This window comes from Pinus tabuliformis, chromosome 7 (genome assembly GCF_031772625.1).
Source record: "Pinus tabuliformis cultivar Carrire ecotype Pingquan chromosome 7, CPIR1, whole genome shotgun sequence".
Lineage (NCBI taxonomy): Eukaryota > Viridiplantae > Streptophyta > Pinopsida > Pinales > Pinaceae > Pinus > Pinus tabuliformis.
This window is the reverse complement of record NC_142293.1, coordinates 1,708,676,326-1,708,703,624: the sequence shown is the minus strand read 5'-3', so window position 1 is coordinate 1,708,703,624 and position 27,299 is coordinate 1,708,676,326.

Sequence of the window (27,299 nt, the reverse complement as noted above, 5' to 3'; positions counted from 1 at the left end):
CAACTTTCTGCAACTCAAAAAAGGGGCAGAAAGTCAAAATTTGCATGTATTTTGAGCTTTTGGAAGCCCAAATCTTCATAAAGTCGGAAACCCATCCATAGGCAAGTGTATTTTTGCATGACAATTCCAAAAATGTAGAGTTTTTCCCGTTCTGAGCTTTCCCCATGACTGGTCGCGCGCCGGGTGAGACCACTCAAATGGCCAAAACTTGTAAAATTCTCAAAAATGCCAAAAATGTCTCAAAACTCTAAAAATTTCTTGGGTTTGCTGCTAGGAGGAGGCTAATGAGTATCATGGTGAATGAGAGAGGCCTCAGCCAAGATACGAAGCGGGTTGGTCTTCTTCTTCCTCCTGCGGACCTCGGACAACTTCCTTTGGAGTATCTTCATATTTGCTTTGCAAACATGCATTCTCGCCCAATAATGATTTTTCATGTTCCGTAGCAGCCTCTTGTCTTGGTTGGCTTTCTCCAACAGTCTCTCCAAGTGTGCATTCACACGGATAAGCATGGATTCCCTCTCCTTGGGCAGCAAGTCACCGGGCCTCCTACGGTTGATGACTCGGTCACTTCGAATCCTCCACAGCTCATCCAACTCTTTCTCATCCTCAAGTTGCTTGTTGCGCTGCTCAAGATAGTTTATTGTCCATTGGGCCATGTCGAGCTTTTGCTGTAACAAGCGGTTTTCCGCCTCTCTCTGTCGGATGATCTCATGCAAATCTGAAGTGAGGGAGCGAGCATCAAGGTCAATGAAATCATGATGTGTATCGCCAACTCTCTCGTCCTCAACCATGGGCTGCTTGCCCTCCCGTACTGCCTCTGCTGATGAAGAATGCGAGGCCCCTTCCACCTGATGTGGAGATAACACTCGCTGACCTGTAGATGATGATGGCGAGACCCCTTCCACCTGCTGTGGAGAAAGTACTCGTCGAGCTGCTGCAAACAAGGTCCTGTGACCTCTCTGGTAGGTGACCTGAGGTGAGGAAGCAACCTGTCTCGGAACAATGATCTCGGGCTGGTGAGATGGACCTCCCTCCTCATAAATGACCTCTGGCTCTGGGTGTGGCTGTGGTGGCACTGTAAAGAACTCATGAGAAATGAAGTCTGCCCATGGAATGCCCTGCTGACTCAACTGATGGGAAACAATGAGCTGGATGAGACCATGATGGCACAAACTCCTATGCTGCTGAGCTGGGGACTGCCTCTGAAACACGGACACCATCCTCTGAATGTCCTGGAAGAAGAAAACCGGGATGTTCATCATCCTCACTCGGGTAAAGTGCATCAACAGGTGAATGTGACAAGAGAAGACCTGTGAAAATCTTCCCTCGCATGTGAAGTAATGCATGATAAGCCGCATGATCGGAGCATACTCCCCCCGGAGGAATCTGAAGGGAAAGACCCCTGACAAGTGACTCATGAATGCTGGCCTGACATATGGCTCAAAATAAACATAATCCAGCATTTTGCGCTTGGGCCACACCTCACCCACATTTGGTATCCCGGTAGCCTCTGAAATCACCTCCGGAGATAGTACAAAATTCACCCCTGCAAGAGTGACCTGCCCATCATGAAGGTGCAAAACAAATTAGCGGGCCAACTCCCTGTGGTGCTGAATCTAGGCAAGCCTCTCACAGAACTGAAAACATGACATATAACGGAAACAATTCACTGCCATAGGACAGGCTTGCAATTCTGCCAAAGAGGTGGGTTCCTCTCTCCTATGATGACCACCTTTGCCACCCTTACGAGGCCTCTGCTGTACCTCGATCTCTATGGAAGAAGACCGGTCATCACCTTGCTCATAGGTTTCAGTGGTTGACATGGTGCTTTTGAGCAAAGTGAAGCAAATAGATAGAGTAAACTGTTGCCCTTGCCTGCAAAAATGCTGAGAAGTATGCTGATTTCAAGGGGAAAAAATCATAAGGGAAATGTTAGGGGAGGGATTTTTAATAAGGAATGGGAAAATATGTAAAAACGGGGATTTTTAAGGGATAATTCACAAAATGTCAAACATATCATCTCATCTTCCATCATTAGGAAATCATTTGCAAAGAAATACTTTATTAGGGAAAATATGTATGATAGTCATCAAGGGAAAGGACATGCATTTGCAACAGGAGTATAGGACAGCATAGATAGCTTGCTCCTTTGAGTTTTTTGTTTTCTCAATGTACATCATAAGGTAAACAGTGTTTTTCAAAGGATTTTATGTACATTTAGTCATAGGGGAACAAGGCTTCTTTTACATCTTGTCATAAGGGAAAAGGGATCTTAATTGAACAGGATTTTAGGGAAGGGGTAGAGAGGAAAACAGGGCTTAGTTTTGGGGAGACACAACAATATTCTTTTGCAAACAATATTTACAGCAATATGTCCATTTTATACATATACACAGCTGCATTTTTCTTGTTTTTGCTATGGATATGCAACAGCAGTGTGTCTTCTATTTTCCAATGACTATGCACAGCAACATCTTTTTTTTTATTTGGTCATTTTGCCATATTATTGCTCTTTTCTCTTTTTACATAACATTTTTTATCCTTGTTGTTGTTCATTTATTTTCCTTGCCGTGTGGAGGGTATTAGGGTTTGGGTAGAATACATGAAAGGGCATTAGGGTTTTGTAAAGGGATTTGGGGGAGGGATAGGGTTTTAGGAATTTTGGGATGAGAGATTTAGTATTTATTGCAAATGAGATAAGATATAAACATATTATGACATTTGTGAATTTAATAGGAAACAAGGAGGGAATAAATAGGGATTTAAAGCCTTGAAAAAACATCAACCCTAGCATAATGCCTACATGAACAAGCAATCACCCAAATCCATTTCTCCTTACATTTCTTGGTGATAAACATATATATGCAAGCCCATCATTTCATGTTTCAAGCATTCAAACGCACTAGAAGACCCTACCTCGATCAGTTGAGCAAGCAAGAGGGCGATTTAGTCGATTTGGAGTGGTTCTGTAGAAGACAGCTTGAGTGGTCGCACCCCTGCTCTGAGTGTTCGCGCCCTGCCTGAGTGGTCGCGCCCTTTAGAAAAATACACTGCAGAGGGGTCGCTGAGTGGTCGCGCCCTACCCAACTGGTCGCGCACTGAGCCTGAGTGGTCGCGCCCCTGAGAATGACTCCAACTTTCTGCAAATCACCTCTTTTGACCTCTCACTCGTTTTTGCAAGCTCTCAAATGCATAATGAGGCTGTTTAGAGGGAAATTTACTCTTTATAGGCCCAATTTGAAAAAATTAACTTACCAAACCCACTTTCTAATGTTTTTGTTTTGACATTCACTTTTAACACTGTTTTGAGTTCACTTTGTCCTGAATTTGATCTTTTGAGTGCTTTAACTCCGTTCTTTTTGCAGGTTGACCATCTGATGGACTCTGGCGAGGAGACCAGGGTTATTGCCGGCATTTTGAAGAATTTTGAAAATTTTCCTTATTTTTTGCAAATTTCACATGACCTTGGGTTTAAAAACAGGGTTTTTAAATCCAAGGTATAAATGAGCTGTACCTGATGAAAAATATCAATGGAACATATTTACATACCTCCTTCCGGCTTGCTGGGGACTATTAGACCTCTGACTCATGACCTTGCAGTGATTTTTGACCAAAACCCTAGACCTAAGACTTGGGACTTCAAGACAAAAATAAAACAAGTGTAACACAAGCTCATTAAATGACATGTCCTGATCCAGCAAAGCCAAGAAGGGAACAAGGACCAACTCCTCCATCAGTTTTATGGCATGCCTAACGGGATGCAAAACTGATACTGATGAGACACCTACCTATGCACATGCAAAGAGCTTTTGATCACCGATGGAGGGCTCAAGACCGACACTAACATTGGCTCCAATGGGGATGGTAGCTCCTTGGAGGTGCCAAGAACCTTAGACCTCTGGGAGAGCAGACCAGTGCCTTATTTACTGGGCAATGGAGTCAACTTGTACACACGTGACCAAACTTGAAATGACTATATTGGACTTGACTATGAGCTGAAATTTCAAAGGACTTCGACACAAACAAACTAACTTTTGCAGAAGATAAACAATCTGAAAACTTCACACCAACTAATCATCATCCTTAGAATTATAGCCTTCACCGCGGGCCCCAAACTAAGGATGAGAGATCAGTTTCACACTTGCTGCAGAAAGAAAATAACATGGTATTTACAATGAGGATGATTGGAGCAGAAATTTCTCAAGTATGATACCTTTTCAGAAGCCGGCCATTCACCGACCCACCGGGACATTCATCACCATTCATCTCTTTGAGAAGGAAAGCATTGGGACCACGATATGCAGCAATTTTATAAGGACCTTTCCACAAATTATCGAATTTACCGTGCTTCCCTTTGTCCTCATTGCGGGCATCCCATCTCAAAACGACATCTTCCAGCTGAAAATTTTCCGACTTTGCCTTCTTGTCATAGATTTTCTTGATGCGCTCTTGCAGCCTCAAAGAATTTTGGAGAGCCTCTTCCCTTGTTTGCTGCAAGTGAATCATTGGATTGATTCGTCTTTGTATTGGATCCGGATCTTCACCCACCTCTTGAAGCAATCTCGCAACCGGTACACTAAGTGATGTTGGAAAAACGGCATCAATTCCATAAACGATTTCAAATGGTGACATGCCAATTGACTTCTTTTGACTTACCCGATCAGCCCACAGTGCATTTATCAATTTCTTATGCCAACTTTTCTTGTTAATTTCCAGCATCTTCTTGATAATGTTCACTAGTGACTTATTTGACGATTCGGCCAGCCCATTACCTTGCGGGTGATAAGCCGTGGAGTGCCCCAAGCTGATGTTATACTTATAGCAAAAATCAACCATCCTCTTGGACTTAAATGCCGCTGCATTATCTGTGATCAATTTGAATGGACAGCCAAAACGTGACAAGATATTATTCTCAAGAAAAGAAATGATTACCGAATCCGTGGCCTGCCGAGTGGGAATTGCCTCTATCCACTTTGTGAAATAATCGGTGGCAGTTAAGATCCGTCGATGCTGCCCGGATGATGCTGGGTGGATTTCGCCAATAAAGTCTAAGCCCCACTGCTGAAATGGTGCGCTGATTTCCACCAGCTTGAGAGGCAATGGCTGCAACCTTTGCTTCCCTTGGAATATTTGGCATTCATGGCAGCTTTTCACCGCTTTGTACACATCAGAAAATAGAGAAGGCCAATAGAAACCAGCCCGCAAGATCTTATTGGCTGTAGTTTTCCAAAACAAATGACCTCCACAGTCACCTTTATGGAAATCCTCTACTGTTACCTTTGCTTCGTCTTCAACCAAACAATTCAGCAAGATGCCACCGGGATCTTTCCAATAAAGTGCAAATTTCATAATACAAAACTTGGCAGCCTTTAGCTTCAATGTTCTTGCTTTGTTTCTTGACATTCCAGGAGGTGCGGATACATTTTTCAGCACATAAACTATATCAGCATACTAAGGAGAAGTAATAAAAATATCCGATACCTGAACCGCTAAATTTTCTTCATCACCATCGGATAAGGCAGCAATCAAGTTGATGTCAAGGGCGTGAAGGTTTGTTTCAGCCATCAACTTTGCGAGACCTTGGCCTTTAATCAGCTTGGTAGGCTTGATTTCAACATCATATTCCAAAAGAGAGGCAATCCACTTACCCCTCCTTCCTTCCGGCTCCGTTTGTACCAAAACATCTTTTACGGCTGCACTAGGAACATATGCCAATACATGAGAGTTGAGTATGTATACCCGGAAATCTTTCAGAGCCTTAATCAGTGCCAAAGCTTGCTTCTCAATGATATTATAATTCAGCGCCCCGTCTCTTATTATTCGGCTGAAAAATGCAATTGGCCTCTCAACTCCTTCTCTCTTTTGCATCAATACGGCTGCCAATGTATGCTTAGAAGCGAAAGAAAACAAAATAAAATCCTGAGTATAATTGGGGCTAATCAAGGTTGGGGCTGAAGACAAGATTACCTTGATTAAATTGAAAGATTTGACCGCCTCCTCGGTCCATTTGATCTCGCTGTCCTTCCGAAGCATATTAGTTATCTCTCTAAGATGCTCTGCAAGGTTAGGAATGAAGCGGCGCAGAAAATTTAATTTGCCATTAAACGATTGTATTTCCTTCTTGTTTCGGGGCTGCTGAATTGCTTCCACCCATGCAGGATCGATTCGAATACCATCTTTGGAAATGATATGTCCCAGCAACTTGCCTTCACTCATGGCAAAAAGACTCTTTTTCGGATTCAAGGGAATGCCATATTTTCTGCATTTTTGGAACACTTTAGTCAAATGAAACAAATGCTCTTCATCTGATTTGGAAAACACGGTTAGATCATCAAGATAAACAACTAAGAATACATCCTTTTCATTGGAAAAGGCCATGTCCATTGCCCGCTGAAATGTAGCACCGGCATTCTTCAATCCAAACGGCATTTTGGCATAGTGAAATGTTCCCCAAGGTGTAGTGAAGGTTGTCTTATCACGATCATCTTCGTGCACTAAAATCTGATTGTAGCCGGAGTATCCATCTAGCAATGACATCCTTGAAGCGCCCACTACCCGCTGCAATATGTGGTCCATTTTGGGCAGCGGATAGTTGTCCTTGAGAGATACTTTGTTCAAATTTCTGAAGTCTATGCACAAGCGTATTTCACCGGTCTTCTTTCTCACGGGCACTAGATTGGAGATCCAATCAGAAAAGCGAATAAGGACTATAATTCCAGACTTGTAGAGCCTATTGACTTCCTTCTCGATCAATGGCAGCAACTTAGGATTAATTCTCCGCAACTTTTGTCGAAAAGGCTTTTGATTGGGCTTTATGGGAATTGTGTGTTGAATAATGCTTGTATCATAGGTCTTTAAATCTGAATAATCCTAAGCAAACACATTAGAAAACGATGACAATAATCTAATGTATTGATTCTTTACCTTGGGCGGCAATGCTTTTGATAACTTCACCATCTTTGGATTGTCCGCTGTCCCAAGATTCACATCTTCCACACCTGCGTCTGTTGGCATCAAAGTTGGCTTGCGGGCCACATCATCTTGATCAAAAAGTTCCTCTAAAGGAATTAACCCCTTAGGAATATAATTGTCTTTTAGCTGCAAAATATCCATTTGATTCACTCCTTCAGGCTCCAGATCTATTGAGATTTCTTCAAATTTACCTTCTCCATGTAAAAAGTCTTTGATTTCTTCGTCATCTTGGAAGACTTGCCAACACCTTTGATTATCCGGGATTGTAGGACGATGCTTCACATAGATTTCGAACTTGTTGCTTGAATTCATTGGTATTTTCAGATTACTTGCCGCCTTAGCCAATGCATCCGCAACACCATTTTGAATCCGGGGCACACATGTCAAAGTATGTTCATAAAATCTTTTCAGGATATCTAAAACAGCATTTCTATAAGCTCTCATGCGAGGGTGTTTGGCCTGAAATTCACCTTTCACTTGTTTGATAACTAGTTCGGAGTCGCCATATACTGCTATTTTCTTTGCCTTTAACTTCAGAAGGATTTTCAAACCAGCAATAAGAGCTTCATATTCTGCCTCATTATTCGAGCAATCAAATGCTAATTTATAAGAACATACCCGTACCTTGCTTGGAACTCGATCTTGGGCTGAGAATGGACTTCGAATCCACACACCGATACCAGCGCCATCGCTGCCCACTGCACCATCAAAATCCATAGTCCAAAGACCCTCTTCATCATCTTCAAGGTGCTGAAAATCTGATGTTGTTGAAGTCATGATTTGCTGCCCATTTGTTTCAGCGATTGACCTTATGACAACATTCCTTTCTTCACTTTCCGTTCTCAATACTTCTCTGAAATTTTCTGCAATGCCTGGGATATCTTCTACCTGAACTAACTGACTATCTATCTCATTGAAATTTTCCGCAAACAAAACAAAAGATTCTAAATCTGTTTGTACATAATTTACAGGATGATTCACGGGCTTTTCCTTACTAGTGATCATGTATTTCATCTTCTGTTCCCGATATAGCTTCCTCATTTGACCGAAAACTGGAATTGAAGCATATGAAAAATCAAGCTGAATCGTACCTTTGAGTTTGGCTCCCCATGACCTTGACAACAACATGCCAAATCGTGGAGGAATGTCCGCCACCACCACATCCATCAAAACATTCTTTGCTGGAATTTGATCTAGACTCACCACCAAGTCTTTGATCAAGCCAATACATCTTACCCGGCTGGAATCAAATGAATACAAATCATGATATTTCCTAGTGATATCAAGCCCCAGCTTCTCCATGATGGTTTTCGGCATCAAATTATGTGAAGCTCCCGAGTCAAACATGGCATTATGCAACACAAACTCATGCAGACGCAAACTGATATAAAAGGGAGGAATATCACTCTCAGGAGACTCACCATTCAAAGCTGGCCCAAAGATTAACTCCGGCTGATCATCTTGTACATTTACCATGTCTAGCAATGGGTCAAAATTCAGCAACTTGGAGATTTGGCTTCGATAAGTGGTGTTCCTCATGACCTCTGTCAAAGGAATGGATATCTTCAACTTTGCAATCTCATTTTCCAAACTGAAAACTGGAAGCTTCTCACCTTCTTTTGCCGGATTATCTCTTTTTTCAGTTTTATCCTTTGGTGCATTTGATGGCTGATCCATCTTTGCTGCTGATGATGATGGAGTTGTTGAAGAACCGACTATGTCTTTTCCTTTTGATGAAACAGAGTCATTCTTTGCTGCAATATCTTTCTTTTTCTGCAAAGGATTTATAGGAATAGTCCGACCTCTCAATTGCCTTTGTTGTCCTTGCTGAGCTGATAATGCATTCAAGTACCCTCTTTGATATTCTTCAGTTTCTTCTTCAAGCATTGTATCACTTGACAAAATATAATGCTCATCTTGGGGAAAGACGGAATTACTCACCAACTCATCTTCTTCCGTGATATATGTAGGCATATCATCAGGGGTGAAAAAATGATTTTCCTCACCAACATTGTCACCCTCATCTTCAGAGTCTTGACTAACAAAATTCTGCTGAAAAGGTGGCTTCATTTGCTGCTGAACTGCCGTGTCTTGTGCCTTTGTCTCACGCTGCTTGATCCTATATTGTTGCTGCTGACCTCTGAAATTTGGGTTACGAATCTGAGGTTCCGGCTTGTCAGTTGTGACCCTTTCAAGTAACCTCTTCACCTGTTCAACTGACTGAAGAACCTGATTTGATGTGGATGCTTCCTCCTTGATTGTAACTCGCTTTTCTGCCTTCATCCTTGCTCTCTTGTCATTCAAATTTGCCTCAACACTGACTGCAATTTTCTGCATATCCTCTAAGGTAGGGGGATCTCGGTCCCTTAGTGAATAAGCCATCTCTGGATCAAAACCATCCGGGAATTTGAGAAGTGCTGATTTTCTAGATGGCCTCAAATCATCGGGAATAGCATTATACACCGAATTGAATCTGATTATATAATCTTGAACTGACTCACCCGGATTGCGCTTGAGGTTATTGTATTCGGCATTGATTTGCAGCGGGTCTTTTCTTATTTCCCATCGATCCAAGAATTGATTCTCAAGTGCTTCCAAGGTGGTGATGCTGTTAGCTGCCAACCCTCTGAACCATTTTCTTACTTCTCCGGCAAATGTTTGCACGAACAACCGCATGGTAACATCTTCTTCATCTAACTCATATAGATCAAAGAAAGTGGACATTTTATCGATATGTTGTTGTGCTGTAATACTTTGTGGAGTGCCATCAAACATGGGAATTTTACTTTGGTAATCAGCAGGCATATCATGAAGATTAGCAGGCAATACAAGTGGGGCAAACCGGGCTGCCATTTTTCTTGGTAATGTAGGTCTTGGAGTAGCAGGCGGAGTAGGTGTGGCAGTATGAGAAGTAGGAGGAGGAGAAGCAGTGTGTGAAGCCGAAGGTGAAACAACTGTAGATGGGGGATGAGTAACTATGGGAGTGATAGCAATATAAGGGGGATTTTCCTGTTCATGCGCCGTGATAGAAGATCCAATATGACCAGAGATATTTTCAAGGAAATCAGCAAGAGTTGTAGCTTGTACATGTGTCTGGAGATTCCTCAAAATGAAATTTTCAACTAATTTATTATGCCTCTCAAATTCAATAGCAGCTGCAAAATCAGGATTAGGAACTAGAGTAGCAAGTGCACTTTCAGATTTAGTTTTGAACAAGGACAACTCGAAGCTTTCGTCGAAATCAAGATCTTCAAGATACTCGAAAATAGCTGGGCATGAATGAGATTTCAGTATGCGGCTAGAATTAGAAGCCAGTTTTGAAATCAAGGGACGAAAAACCAATCAGCCTATAAAACTCTCAACTCAATCACCCGAAAGTTCAGAGTTTATAAACACACTGGGTTAAAAGCGCAGATTGCCATGTTACCTTCACTAGCTCACGGAGATTGACTGAAGCAGCGTTTATCTACTAACGCTGATGTAAAACAAGAGCATTTTCGAAGGCTACCTGGCGTATCTTCAGGCTCCGTCTAAGCTTATGAATTAAACACGCCAATAAGCAAACAATCAATTTGTTCTCCCCAGTATGGTCGCCAGTATGTTAGCACTTGAGATTTCACCCTAGGCTGAGGAAGGTAAACCTTCAAGGCAACATCAAACCATTTCACCTCGTAGCTAGCCCTACGGGGTATGAGAAGGCTCTCTCCGGTCAAACTCGGTAGATCTTTCAATAGGATGAGCTGACCCAATTTGGAACACTGATATTAGGCTAGTAAACTGATAAGGGGGGTTGATTTAAAGTTTTTGGTGTTTTTGGTGGCAATTGGAGGGAGTGCGATTCAGGGTGCGGGGATTGAGCTCAGTTTTTGCAGGTGGGTCTTTGGGGCAAGGTAGGAGTTTGTGCTGATGCCTTTAGCTGAGATGGATGATCAAAGAAGAAAAAAGAGAAGCTAAAGAGGGCAAACAATGACTTTGAATCCTCTCTAGACAGTGGAAAACATAAACATTAAACAAATTTGAAAGCTGAGCATGGCAAGCATGAATTCAAACTTTATCACTTCATTTGTTTAATAAGCTGCAGTAAAGAAAGAGATGGAACACATAAACACACTTACAATTACAATAAGAGAACACACCATCAACACAATAGTCCACAAGAATCCCAATGATGTCTGCAAAACCCTGGTCTTCCCTTTCCTCAAATTGCGGAGATACAAGTAAAATATACAATAGCAGCTTCTCCCTCAAGAGTCCAACCATGAAAATGAGCAAGAGAAGGCATAATATAGATGATCTAACTCCTTTCCCCACCTCTAGGGGTCAAGCTCAGCTTCCTAGGAGCTGTTTCAACTAATTCTAAACTGAGCACTAGATAATAGGCAGTCAAAACAACTTGCCTCTAAAAATTTAGGTAATCTATCCATGCATTAAATATTCACTATTTACATCAAAGAAACTTCTAGAAGTGTCAAAGGAGAGTAAATGTGTCCAAGTGCTATGAAAATTAAACAAAAATCCATCATTTACATGCCTCAAAAGTCAACCAAAGTAAAAACAGTGTTTTGCTGGCCGAACTGGTCAAAACAGTGAAATTTCCCTGAGTCGTCGCGCCCCTCACTTTGACTGGTCGCGCGCATTGACAGCTCTATTTGAGGGCCTTCCCGGTGTCCAAATCAGGTGCAAGATAGCTCATTGGAAAGGTCTGTGAGTCTACTTTCCAACCCCACTAGAATTTCTGAATTTGGAGTTGATTTGACCCCTCAAAAGTCATTTCTCCCAAGGCAGCTTTCTGCAACTCAAAAAAGGGGCAGAAAGTCAAAATTTGCATGTATTTTGAGCTTTTGGAAGCCCAAATCTTCATAAAATCGGAAACCCATCCATAGGCAAGTGTATTTTTGCATGACAATTCCAAAAATGTAGAGTTTTCCCCGTTCTGAGCTTTCCCCATGACTGGTCGCGCGCGGGGTGAGACCACTCAAATGGCCAAAACCTGTAAAATTCTCAAAAATGCCAAAAATGTCTCAAAACTCTCAAAATTTCTTGGGTTTGCTGCTAGGAGGAGGCTAATGAGTATCATGGTGAGTGAGAGAGGCCTCAGCCAAGATACGGAGTGGGTTGGTCTTCTTCTTCCTCCTGCGGACCTCGGACAACTTCCTTTGGAGTATCTTCATCTTTGCTTTGCAAACATGCATTCTCGCCCAATAATGATTTTTCATGTTCCGTAGCAGCCTCTTGTCTTGGTTGGCTTTCTCCAACAGTCTCTCCAAGTGTGCATTCACACGGATAAGCATGGATTCCCTCCCCTTGGGCAGCAAGTCACCGGGCCTCCTACGGTTGATGACTCGGTCACTTCGAATCCTCCACAGCTCATCCAACTCTTTCTCATCCTCAAGTTGCTTGTTGCGCTGCTCAAGATAGTTTATTGTCCATTGGGCCATGTCGAGCTTTTGCTGTAACAAGCGGTTTTCCGCCTCTCTCTATCGGATGGTCTCATGCAAATCTGAAGTGAGGGAGCGAGCATCAAGGTCAATGAAATCATGATGTGTATCACCAACTCTCTCGTCCTCAACCATGGGCTGCTTGCCCTCCCATACTGCCTCTGCTGATGAAGAATGCGAGGCCCCTTCCACCTGATGTGGAGATAACACTCGCTGACCTGTAGATGATGATGGCGAGACCCCTTCCACCTGCTGTGGAGAAAGTACTCGTCGAGCTGCTGCAAACAAGGTCCTGTGACCTCTCTGGTAGGTGACCTGAGGTGAGGAAGCAACCTGTCTCGGAACAATGATCTCGGGCTGGTGAGATGGACCTCCCTCCTCATAAATGACCTCGGGCTCTGGGTGTGGCTGTGGTGGCACTGTAAAGAACTCATGAGAAATGAAGTCTGCCCATGGAATGCCCTGCTGACTCAACTGATGGGAAACAATGAGCTGGATGAGACCATGATGGCACAAACTCCTATGCTGCTGAGCTGGGGACTGCCTCTGAAACACGGACACCATCCTCTGAATGTCCTGGAAGAAGAAAACCAGGATGTTCATCATCCTCACTCGGGTAAAGTGCATCAACAGGCGAATGTGACAAGAGAAGACCTGTGAAAATCTTCCCTCGCATGTGAAGTAATGCATGATAAGCCGCATGATCGGAGCATACTCCCCCCGGAGGAATCTGAAGGGAAAGACCCCTGACAAGTGACTCATGAATGCTGGCCTGACATATGGCTCAAAATAAACATAATCCAGCATTTTGCGCTTGGGCCACACCTCACCCACATTTGGTATCCCGATAGCCTCTGAAATCACCTCCGGAGATAGTACAAAATTCACCCCTGCAAGAGTGACCTGCCCATCATGAAGGTGCAAAACAAATAAGCAGGCCAACTCCCTGTGGTGCTGAATCTGGGCAAGCCTCTCACAGAACTGAAAACATGACATATAACGGAAACAATTCACTGCCATAGGACAGGCCTGCAATTCTGCCAAAGAGGTGGGTTCCTCTCTCCTATGATGACCACCTTTGCCACCCTTACGAGGCCTCTGCTGTACCTCGATCTCTATGGAAGAAGACCGGTCATCACCTTGCTCATAGGTTTCAGTGGTTGACATGGTGCTTTTGAGCAAAGTGAAGCAAATAGATAGAGTAAACTGCTGCCCTTGCCTGCAAAAATGCTGAGAAGTATGCTGATTTCAAGGGGAAAAAATCATAAGGGAAATGTTAGGGGAGGGATTTTTAATAAGGAATGGGAAAATATGTAAAAACAGGGATTTTTAAGGGATAATTCACAAAATGTCAAACATATCATCTCATCTTCCATCATTAGGAAATCATTTGCAAAGAAATACTTTATTAGGGAAAATACGTATGATAGTCATCAAGGGAAAGGACATGCATTTGCAACAGGAGTATAGGACAGCATAGATAGCTTGCTCCTTTGAGTTTTTTGTTTTCTCAATGTACATCATAAGGTAAACAGTGTTTTTCAAAGGATTTTATGTACATTTAGTCATAGGGGAACAAGGCTTCTTTTACATCTTGTCATAAGGGAAAAGGGATCTTAATTGAACAGGATTTTAGGGAAGGGGTAGAGAGGAAAACAGGGCTTAGTTTTGGGGAGACACAACAATATTCTTTTGCAAACAATATTTACAGCAATATGTCCATTTTATACATATACACAGCTGCATTTTTCTTGTTTTTGCTATGGATATGCAACAGCAGTGTGTCTTCTATTTTCCAATGACTATGCACAGCAACATCTTTTTTTTTATTTGGTCATTTTGCCATATTATTGCTCTTTTCTCTTTTTACATAACATTTTTTATCCTTGTTGTTGTTCATTTATTTTCCTTGCCGTGTGGAGGGTATTAGGGTTTGGGTAGAATACATGAAAGGGCATTAGGGTTTTGTAAAGGGATTTGGGGGAGGGATAGGGTTTTAGGAATTTTGGGATGAGAGATTTAGTATTTATTGCAAATGAGATAAGATATAAACATATTATGACATTTGTGAATTTAATAGGAAACAAGGAGGGAATAAATAGGGATTTAAAGCCTTGAAAAAACATCAACCCTAGCATAATGCCTACATGAACAAGCAATCACCCAAATCCATTTCTCCTTACATTTCTTGGTGATAAACATATATATGCAAGCCCATCATTTCATGTTTCAAGCATTCAAACGCACTAGAAGACCCTACCTCGATCAGTTGAGCAAGCAAGAGGGCGATTTAGTCGATTTGGAGTGGTTCTGTAGAAGACAGCTTGAGTGGTCGCGCCCCTGCTCTGAGTGGTCGCGCCCTGCCTGAGTGGTCGCGCCCTTTAGAAAAATACACTGCAGAGGGGTCGCTGAGTGGTCGCGCCCTACCCAACTGGTCGCGCACTGAGCCTGAGTGGTCGCGCCCCTGAGAATGACTCCAACTTTCTGCAAATCACCTCTTTTGACCTCTCACTCGTTTTTGCAAGCTCTCAAATGCATAATGAGGCTGTTTAGAGGGAAATTTACTCTTTATAGGCCCAATTTGAAAAAATTAACTTACCAAACCCACTTTCTAATGTTTTTGTTTTGACATTCACTTTTAACACTGTTTTGAGTTCACTTTGTCCTGAATTTGATCTTTTGAGTGCTTTAACTCCGTTCTTTTTGCAGGTTGACCATCTGATGGACTCTGGCGAGGAGACCAGGGTTATTGCTGGCATTTTGAAGAATTTTGAAAATTTTCCTTATTTTTTGCAAATTTCACATGACCTTGGGTTTAAAAACAGGGTTTTTAAATCCAAGGTATAAATGAGCTGTACCTGATGAAAAATATCAATGGAACATATTTACATACCTCCTTCCGGCTTGCTGGGGACTATTAGACCTCTGACTCATGACCTTGCAGTGATTTTTGACCAAAACCCTAGACCTAAGACTTGGGACTTCAAGACAAAAATAAAACAAGTGTAACACAAGCTCATTAAATGACATGTCCTGATCCAGCAAAGCCAAGAAGGGAACAAGGACCAGCTCCTCCATCAGTTTTATGGCATGCCTAACGGGATGCAAAACTGATACTGATGAGATACCTACCTATGCACATGCAAAGAGCTTTTGATCACCGATGGAGGGCTCAAGACCGACACTAACAGATACCTTTCATGGTGCTGATACAAAACAATTTTTTCACCAAAGGTTGCCTTCGTCAAAGTTCTTTGAGGTTGAAACTAATATCGTAATCAAGGTGAAGTTAACTCTATTTGTTAATAATAAAATTTAGATTTTTCAAAAATTTTGCTATTTGTACAAGCGAAATCAAAATCTGATAGAGAATTGGCGTGCTCTTTTCATGAATCCTTTTCACATGATCATCTACAACGGGTTTTATTCATCAAAAAGAGAAAAACAAAACAAAATGAAATATAAAAACTAAATCTATCCTACAAAAATTAGAAGAATTTCTCTTCTATGGAAAATATAATTTAAGAATCAATCCATTGACAGGTAAAGAATCTCTCCTACCTGCCAGATCCTGCAACACGAATGTGGACGGGCCTACGACTTCTACAATCTGAAAAGGGCCAAGCCACAGCTTCTGGAATCTCGTATGTTTGCCCTTTTCTTCATGTGCCTTATCCCATTTCAAAACTAAATCACCCATCTGAAAGTTTTTTCTGGTTATGATGCTTGAGTCAAAAGAAGATTTCATTAGCGCTTGGTGATGTGCATGGGTTTTCCTAGCTTGTTCTCTTTGTTCTTCTAGTTTGATTATTTCCATTTGTCTTAATTGTAATGAGGAAGTAGGTACTTCATCGATGTACTGCACTAAAGACAAAGAGGGAATGACTAAGTGAGTCGGAAGAACCACTTCCCGCCCGTAAACTAAATTAAAGGGAGAAGTGCCGATCGAAGCTTTCTTTGTGATTCTATCAGCCCATAAAGCATTTACCAGCGCTTTGTGCCAATTCTTTTGGTTTTGGTCGACTGTTCTTTTGATAATTCTGATTAGGTTTTTGTTTGTTGATTCAGCCAATCCATTACCTTGCGGATAGTAGTTGGCAGAATATTTCAGTTTGAACCCTCTTTTGAGCGCAAAATCAGTCATAGCGTTTCCAGAAAAATATGAAGCGTTATCAAACATTAAGGCCGTTGGCAATCCAAACCTAGTTATGATAAATTGGTCTATGAATTCAATAATGTTTTCAGAATGAACTATCTTGAGAGGAACTGCTTCTACCCATTTGGTAAAATAATCAGTTGTCGTAAGGATATACTTATGCTGCTTAGAAGAGTGAGGAATGATCTCACCTATTATGTCCAAGCCCCATTGACTAAATGGTTGGTCGATGTTGACCGGTTGTAGCGGCATGGACGCTTTCCTTTGTTTTCCTGCAGCAGTCTGGCAGACTTGACATTTCCTTACGTGATTGTATGAGTCTTTGAACAGCGTGGGCCAATAATATCCTGCACGCAAGATTTTGTGTGCAGTCGCATCTCTGGCATAGTGCCCACCTGCTGGTCCATCATGAAGTTCCTGCAAAACCTTTTCGGCTTCAGTTTTCTCAAGACACCTGAGAAGTACATAATCATAATTCCTTTTAAACAGGACATCATTTATGAGCTGGTATTGCTCAGCTTTTAATCTCAGAGCTCTTTTCTTGGTATGATCCAGACGTGATGGAGCATACCCGTTCTTAAGAAAATAAATGGTGTCAGCATATAATGATTCTGAGTTGTTTAGGCTTACCTCATACGCGTGTACCTCTTCAGACGAGTTCTCAGGGATTTGCGATGCTCCAGCTAACATCTTGCAGAAGCCTTGGCCTCTTAGGATGTGTGCCGGTTTGATCTCAAGGTCGTATTCTTGTAAGGCGGTGATCCAATTCGCTCTCTTCTCGCCCACATCCTTCTGTATCAGGAGGTTTCTTACCGCTGGAAACGGTACTATGACTTTGGTATGGGCTTTTAGCAAGAAAGGTCTGAAATATTTGATTGCTTTGAAAACGGCATATGCCTGTTTCTCGACGTCAGAATAATTGAGTTCAGCACCTTGTAAGTTCGAGCTAAAGAATGTGATTGGGGCTTCTACCTTTTCGTGATTTGCTTGAGTTAAAATCGCAGCATAAGATTTTTCTGAGGCAAACGTGTATAAGATGAAAGGTTCTGAAAAATTTGGGGTAGCCAAGGATGGAGCGTTTATGATGGCTTGTTTGATTAAGTTGAATGCTTCGTGCTCGTCTAGACCCCATTTGAAATTTGAATTCTTTTTTATCATTTTTTGTAAGGGTGAAATAATACGTGAAAAATCCCGGACAAATCTTTTGACAAAATTGATCTGTCCAAGGAAGGATTGCATGGCTTTCTTGTTATGAGGTATGGATATTTTGGAAATTTCCTTGATTCTGTCGGGTTCTATGTGAATACCAGATTTAGATACTATGAATCCGAGCAATTTCCCTTCGCTTAATGCAAAGAAAGATTTCTTTGGATTGAGCGAAATCCCATACCTCAAGCATCTTTGAAAGATTTGCTTCAAATCTTGGAGATGGTTGTTTCGTTTTCTGGAGTACACTGTTATATCATCCAGATAAATCACTACTGATTTATTGACCAATCCTTTAAACGTGATGTCCATGGCTCTCTGAAAGGTAGCTCCGGCCTTGATCAGACCAAATGGCATCTTCTGATATGCATAAGTGCCCCACTTGGTTCGGAACGTAGTCTTTAACTGATCATCGGGATGCACCAGTACTTGATTGTATCCTGAAAATCCATCCAGGAATGACATTAATTCTGAGCCTACTACTGCCTGTAGAATTTTCTCCATAGGTGGGAGGGGAAAGTTATCTTTCTGACAGGCTTTGTTGAGATTTCGGAAGTCGATACAGATTCTAATGTCTCCGTTTTTCTTCCTAACGGGCACCATATTGGATACCCATTTGGAATGCCTAACGGGGAAGATTATTCTGGCTCTCAACAACTTATTAAGCTCAGTTTTTATCTGGTTTTCTAGGTTAGGGTGTATTTTTCTGAGCTTCTACTGGACAGGTTTCTCGTTGCCAGTCATAGGGATAACATGCTGAATGATGGAAGTGTTGTAAGTCTTCAGCTCATCGTAGTTCCAGGCAAAAACGTTTTTGTACTGTCTTAGAAGGCGGATATATGCTGATTTTTCTTCAGGGGCTAAGCCCTGGCCTAGATTAACGTTTTGCGGCTTTTCGTCGGTTCCTAGGTTGACTGATTCATAGTTCAGAGTTGAACTATAAAGCTTGGCATTAGCCGACCTTTTGAACCGACTTTTCAAGTCATATAAGTCTTCTAATTTGACCACCGATTTGGGTATAGCATTATCAGTGCTACTTTGTTGTATTTGGTGATCATGACAGTCTTCGTCAATTATCTGGTTTGTGTAGGATCCTTCAGAGGTGAGGAAACTTACGATGTCTGGGTCGTCGTTGAACACTCTCCAGTTGGTGATATTGTCAGGAATGGAAGGTTTAAAAATTAATTCTATTGAAAACCTATCAGGACTAAAATCTTCGGAAGGGATAAGTCGAGAGGCTACGTTAGCTAACAGGTCTGCGCTTGCGTTTTGAATTCTTGGAATTGACGAGATGTTAAATGCTATGAAATGTGCAGTGAGATCTTGCACTAACGATTGATAATGCTTTAAATGACTAGACAGGCAATGTATGGTGTTACGTACCTGTTTTACGACGATCTCAGAATCTCCAAAGACTTGAAGATACTTAACATTCAATCTGATTGCTTTGTATAGGCCTTGAACCAAGGCTTCGCACTCCGCTGTGTTGTTCGTGCAATCGAACTCAAGTTTGCATGTGAGCATAATCTTCTTCCCGTCTAGGTTGATCAGAACGCATCCTGCTCCTGCCCCCTCGTTGGATTTAGATCCGTCAAAATATAATTTCCAAAATAAAGAAGTATTTACAGAACTATCTAAAAAACTAAAACATTTTGAGTCATCAGTTTGGGAGAAATTTTCAACTTGGGATAAAACTGAATTCTCTAAGTATGGCGAAATATGAGCACTGAAATTGCCTAGGAAAGAATCTATTGCGTAATTGCCTACAATGCTGCTATTGTATGTGATGGCTTCATTTTCTCCTTCTAGTTCTGTCACTATGTATTTTTGGTGCAACTCTCGTTCAACCTTTATCTGATTTGGTTTACCGTTGGATGGTAACCACATGTGCGACCAGTCGGTTGAGAAATATTCGTGGAGTTTCTCCGACCAATCCCTGCTAAGAATCAAGCCATAGAACTCAGGGATATCGGCTACCAGAATGTCGATAACCTGACACACTTTTGGGTTAGTCGACAATCTTATGGTCACCTGATTAAGTTCACCAATCACTTCGACCTGGGATCGATCAAGTTGAACTATACGTACTGCAGATTTTTGAGGTTGCACATTCAATTTGGCACATATTGACCTGGGTAAAATATTCGTTGAAGCACCAGAGTCGACCAAGCAATTGTGCACATTTTTGTTGAAGATTTCATATGTGAGAAGAAAAGGAGGAGTATGAGACCTTGATCTTCCTCCAATCAAGGCGATGTCATTTGGATCAATTTTATTTATCGTATTGGTTGGAGGTCTTCCCAGATTGTGGGAAGCCACAGCTGTAGGTAAAGATGTAGTAGGCACAGCATGTAATTCTTTCATCATGATTTTCTGCTGGTGTTTCAGTTTACTCAATTCATACAGAGTGATATTAGCCCTAGTCTTCTTCATGTCGTCAATGATGTTATAATCCATTTCATCCGACACTATTAGTGTTCTTGATGGAGGTGCTTGTTCAGATTGGACTGGGCTAAACTGGGTCGCTTTAGCAGTTGTCTTTTTGGTTACGACCCTTTCTTTTGTTGCAGGGCTTGCGCCCTTTTGTTTTGGGGTAGTTTGGGGAGGATCAAGCTGATTTTTGCTTCTCGTGCTAACAGGAAATGCTTCTTGATCCTCTTCCTGTGGGAGGATGAAATCCCACATTCCTTGAAGTTCTACAACTTCTTCCTCGTCGGTCTGCCCTTCAGTGGTATTCTCTTCTTCTTCGTCTTCTTCAGACTCAACGTTTGAGACAACACTGGGTGGTTTTACGTCCATGGGAGGATTTCTTTTAAAAGTCCTAAAGGGCTTTTTCGAAGAAGTCTCTACTACTTGTTTCTTGATATCGACCATCTCATTGGACATGGCTTTCAACACTTTTTGTAACCCTTCCAAATCGAAAGGATCTTTCGTTTGCTTCTTCTTGGTGTCTTCTTTGAAAGAGATCTTCTTTGATTTGCGTTCTTCTATAGCAGATCTCTTTTCTAGGGCTACCACGCGTCTTTCCACTGCTAACGCTTCTGTCAAGTTGTCAACTAATGTGGTCTTGTTTGCCCTATCTACGAAGATAGCCAAGTTTGGAGGTAAAGCAGTGATGTACCATTCACATCTTACTTCCTCGCTGGGTTATGAAGCAGCGAGGATTTTGTTGAGGATCCTATTGAACCGTAAGTTAAAGTCTTTAATGGGTTCTCTAGCCTCAGCCTTAAGATTAGATAGGTCATTAATCAATGTCGCCGTAGATCGGTCATCACCAAACTTAGTGAGGAACTGACTTTGAAAAATGTCCCAGCTTGTGATGGATCCGGAAGGTAACGAAAAGTACCATGACCCGGCCGTTCCTTGCATTGTATAAGGGAAGAGCCGGACAACAGCGTCTTCGTTAGTAACTCCGTTGAGATTAACAGAAAGCATGAAATTATTGATATGTTCTTCGGTTAGCATACCTGCTTCTGGGTTGAATTTAGGTAGCCACTTCTCTGGATGGGCCGGTATAGGGCTCAGGGGTGGAGGCATTAAAACCGCCCCAGGATTGTTCCATGGAGACTGGGCCATCGTGGAGCTGCTAGCTAATGGAAGTGCAGAAACTGACCCCTGATGCTGAGAAGGTGAAGAAATCAGGATCTTTGATGTTCGAAGAGGAAGGTTTGTGGAAGACGGGTGAGTGAGTTGGAATGGAAAAGTGGGTGGTTGACTTCGCGGTGAGGGAGTTGATATGGACGAAGTGGATGAGAGAGTCTCTCCGTCAAACTCTTGAGGTGTTTTCCTTGCTCTTTTTCTGGTAGGAAGAGGGAGTTCACTTGGTTGTATGCCAAATTTTTCACTCTTTAATCTAGTAAGGGGATGAGCAGGGTTGTACTGCGAAGTCACACTGCTTTTAGATTTATCAGAATTCTGGTTAAAAATGGAGAATCCCTGGAGTTTACGAATCAAAGTTTGAATTTCAGGGGGTTCAATAATAGATTGGTCTGATATATTCGAATATGTAGCAGTGGTGGATACTCGAGCGACTTCAAATTCCGGGTTTAACCATGTTGGAGAAGTCGAGGGAGTTGATGAGGGTGTATTACTCTCAGAATGGTATTTGGATATTGATTTAGGTGCCATTCGGAGGTTCAGGCCCTCCTTCTAGCGCCAAATATGTTGAGGGCCCCGAAATCGGGTCAACAACAAGGGGGATACCCACCCAGTCGGGAACCTGGTTGGCGGCTCCGTGCCCGTTTGGTGTAGCGGGTCCGACTGGGGATGACGGGACCAGCTTCCCGTTCTAAGGGGTGTGTGTGTGTGTAGAAAATGGTGATGTGTGTGTGTAGAAAATGATAGTAGAGAATCTGTAATTATTCCTTAACTAATCTAATTCTAAATTCTGAAATGACTTTATACTACTTTAATCTAACAAAAACAATACATCTAATCTACACTAACCCGGGACAGAATTTTTCCATTATGCAATCTAGAAAGATTTCACAGAATAACTGGTAATGAAGATTATTCAGCTATCATGAGAATATAAATCAATTAAGATGAACCATCTTGCGTAAGAAGTTAAGCAAAACGGTTGTGAACAGCGTATTGCATAATCAGCTATTCATGTATTAAGCACAAATCAATGACTCCACCATACAAAAGTGCCAAATGGTAGTCCACTCATTCATACGTTAACATATAAATAACATCAGCTGTATATTACTCTAAGAATGCAAGCAGAAACTAGTCAAGAGATAAAAGTACCATTTATGACTGATTTTAAACTTACAGACTTCAAGCAATAATGATCTATTTCTACTTGCTTCTAATGCCTACTAAGAGTACAGAAGTGCAACATCAGTAGCAGGTATTAAAATGCAAACATAAATAAATCTTGATCCGTCCATTCATCAAAAACCCCCTCCGAGGGTGCAAAAGTGCATGTTCTGAGGACAAGTTTTTTGACAAAATTTCGGACCCTTCTCCAATGCAACAAGAAGGGTTAAATACTAGTAACCAACTAATTTTACTTTACACAAATTCAGGGAACGGCTTCAAATGACCGCCCTTTTACTAAAAACAAATTTATTTCTAAAAACTAAATCTAATTTCTAACCGTTTTTGTATCTGCCCCTTAGTGCTGTAAGCAATGCGCTGTTCGCCCTGAAAGAGTCGGCGGGTTGTCCTTTCCTTTTGTTCGAGCTTGAAAATTAGAAACAACAAGCGCTGGCACCTCTTTCTGTTAGATTAGAAGATATTTTCGAAAACCTTTCTCTAGCTGGGTGTACTCGCTGTGCGCACACTTAGTACAACCCAGTTTCTTTTCGAACTGATTTTGATGTTGCTATTTCGGTTTCCGGTCGTGCGAATGACTCAATGAGTTAGAAGTCGCGTTGTATGGACAATCCCCTGTTTCGAGAACAGTTTCCGTTCTTTGTTCCAGGCTTTTCTGGAGCGTCTTTCTTCTCTTGCGCTTCTTTCTCTGCTTTACCAAGTCTGAGCTTCAGGATCTTTTGTAAACACGCTGCTTTTGTGCGCCTTTGACTCTGAGTCTTGGATAGTCTATTTTCATCAGTGCCTGTTGGGCGATACTCTGGAATCCGCAGTTCTGCTGCATGTGGCATCCAATTGCGGAGGCATCTTCTCTCTGTTGTCTTATTGGCGCTCTTCCCTTCTCCTTAGATGTTTCCTGCATATAGATTTATATCAGTTGCATGTCTTGCAGTTTACGCAAAGAAGAAGGGAAATGACGAAAAGATTGACATGAAAGCATTAAATTCTAATGAATGTGAAATTAATGACATTCATCATAACTTGACTCTTCGATAAATGCGATGCAATCATTTCTGGATATTTGAGCATGCGGTCATTAATTTCCCTTAAGGCGCGCTTTCAAATTTGGATCTACCGTGTATGTCGGAGAATTCTTGCTATGAGTTTTTTCTGCGATTGGTATCACAGTATCGATGGCTGCGACGTTATTAAGTGTGATCGCAGATCGTTAATATCGCAGATCACAAATATCGCAGATCGCAGCTTTTCATGGTCGCAGATCGCAGATCGCAACATCGCAAGGTTTTCACTTTGTCATTTTGTGCTGCTCGTGTGGCATTGCGACGTGCGACGTCGCATATCGGTCGTCGGCGTTTCTTTAGGTTCTCCTTTTTCAAATGCTCTTAATGCGCGCGATGCGATGGGTTCTCGCGTCGCTCCTTTTTAGTGTATTTATGCGCTTTGGGCAAGCGCTCCTTTTTCCGTTGCGACGCGATATAGCTTTTAGGGAGCTGATACAAAAGAATTTTTAAACAAAAATATTTTTTGGATTTTTGGCTAAGGGTCCCCCTTTGCTTGATGTTATTACTAATATCAAATGAAGAGGGGGGTTGCTGGTGACCACAACAGGACTCTGACAACGCAGCTCGATATTATGCAAGCGAAATAGAAACAAGCATAAGCAGAGCAAAATCTGGCAATATTCTGCCCCAGATGCAGAAAGAAACACAGCCACAAAGAGTGCCCACTAGATGCAGTTCAAGTCTGTGCTATCTGTACAAAAGACCACTCTACAGAGAATTGCCCCTCACTTCCTGGTTTGAAAGCAGTATACAAAGAAGCGGAAGAAGAATCAGAACCGGTGTACCTACTTAATCAACGCCGTCAATGGCAGCCGCGACAATCAAGTATGTCTCCCGATCCGTCTTCTTCTTTCTAGCCTCCGCAATATCATGCTCAGCAATATAATACAATGTGGCAAAATCAACCTCCCTTTTCAAACTGGTCACAACAACCATTTCCTTCATCATCACCATGGCCGAATCAAACAAGCCAACCTAATTGGCCAAATTTTCCCTACGCTCCACCATATTGGCAAAACAATGCATATCCAACACAATGGTCCCCTCCCACTTCACAGAGTCAAGTCTAGCAAACAAACTGGCAAAGACTGATGAATCAGCCAGCAGGAACCATTCCACTCCCTCAACCTACACTGCCAGCACTACAACAAAATCCCCAGTCCAACTTAAGACCGCAACTCCCAACCCAACCCAACCCGAACCCAAATAACAGACCGGTTCAATCCGTTCAAATAATCGAAACACCAGAACTAGAAACCGATCTAAGGGAGTGCAACGACCTTCAATTAAGGTCTGGGCGCATCATAGAAACTGAGGGAGACAAACATGCTCAAATTGAAAATCAGTTACCCACAGAACAACCATTACAAGAAGAAGACGTGGTCAGACAACAGACTCATGACCAAGCAACCACATCTTCTCCCCCATTCCCAGAACGATTAATCATACCACGCCCTATAGAACATCCTGACTTTGATATTCTGGGAGAACTAAAGAATTTGTATATAAAAATCCCACTCCTCCAAGCTATCCAAGATATCCCAATATATGCAAAGACCATCAAAGAGCTATGTATAAAAAAACCAAGGAGGAGAATAACAAATAACCCAACAGTCCAAGTAGTTGGCACCCTATCTGATCTATTATCAGGAAGAGAAGCACCTATCAAATATGAAGACCCAGGAAATCCAATAGTGACAGTGCAAATCAATGGACAAACCTTTTCAAATGCCTTAGTTGATTTAGGGGCTGCAATTAATATTTTAACAACCACTACTTGTCAAAAATTGGGCATTACATCAGTAGAACCAACCTCCACCTTATTAGAACTGGCTGACCAATCAGTAGTTAGGCCAAAAGGTACACTACATGATGTCATGGTATCTGTTGATTCCTGGGAATATCCTGCTGACTTTCTGATAATAAACCCCAAAAACCGACTTGATGGACACCCGTTAATTTTAGGCAGACCTTGGCTTGCGACTGCTGATGCTTACATTGGCTGCCGACAAGGCAGTATGACCATAACTAGAGGGAGTAACATCAAGAATCTAGCTCTATACCCTCCAGCCCAGCCAAGTGTAACAATAATAAAAACTAACAAACATCCTGTATCATACCTCACAGAAAACATTAGGTCCCCATTAACCATAGAAGATGCCCTCGATTTTAAAGATCAAACAGAGGATGATGTTATTAACAACTTCATTAACCAAGCTGAATCCAGATCCCATGTACAATGTCACATGATAGAGGCAGCATTTGACAATGAACTAGAAGAAGATCCCCTCAAAGACACTCATGATCAAACAATACCCACTACCTCTATTTCAAACAGCAAAACTATAGAGATTGAACCAGGAAAAACCTTGAACATCAATAATAACCTGACTCCTAAACAAGAAGAAAAGTTGGTCCAACTACTGAGAAAATATAAGGAAGCTTTTGCATGGGATTATCCGAACATGAAGGGAATTGATCCCCAACTGTGTACGCACCACATTTATACAGAAAAAGATGTGAGACCCGTTCGCCAACCCCAACGGAGACTCAACCCTCACCTGAAAGACATTGTGAAAGCTAAATTACAAAAACTTTTGGATGTAAACTTTATTTATCCAATCTCCGATAACAAGTGGGTCTCTCCACTAGTAGTGGTGCCAAAGAAGAATGGAAAGTGGAGGATTTGCGTAGATTATAAAGAATTAAACAAAGCAACCTAGAAAGACCACTTTCTCCTCCCATTCGTTGATCAGATATTAAATACATTAGCAGGAAAGAAATTCTTTTCTTTCTTGGATGGCTTCAATGGGTACAATCAGATTCAGATTGCCCCTGAAGACCAGGACAAAACTACTTTTACCTATCCTTGGGGAACATTTTCCTACAGAGTCCTACCCTTTGGCCTATGCAATGCCCCTGCCACATTTCAAAGGGCCATCCTCAGCATCTTTTTAGATTTAATAAATGAAGGGCTCGAAGTATACATGGATGATTTCACACCATATGGAGATGATTTTGACCCAGCACTAAACACATTGGAAAAGGTGTTGCAACGATGTATCGCCACTAGGCTCTGCTTAAGCCATGAAAAGTGCTATATGATGATGACTGAAGGACTCATCCTAGGTCATTATATCTCAGCAGCTGGAATATAGGTAGATCCGGCCAAAATTCAAATAATTTTGTTAATACCTACTCCTACCACACAGACAGAGGTACGCAATTTTCTTGGATTTTCTAGTTATTATAGGAGATTTATAGAACATTTTTCTCAAATAGCTGCACCTCTATACGCACTAACAGGGAATGTTGATTTTGTTTGGACAGATAAATGTGACCATGCTTTTGAGGATCTAAAAAAGCTTGTGTCAATAGCCCCAGTGCTCAGAGGCCCAAATTGGGACCTGCCATTTCAAATTTCATCAGATGCTTCGGACACAGTTATTGGAGCAGTCCTTGGGCAGGAAGAAAACAAAAAACCATATGCAATCTATTATATTAGCAAGAATTTATCTCCTACTGAGCTAAACTATACTGTTACTGAAAAAGAATTTTTAGCTGTAATACATGCTATAAATAAATTTAGGCATTATATCACTGGATATCCTGTTGTTTTATATACATATCACTTTGCCATAAAATATTTAGCAAATAAACCTATTACAAACAGTAGAGTAACAA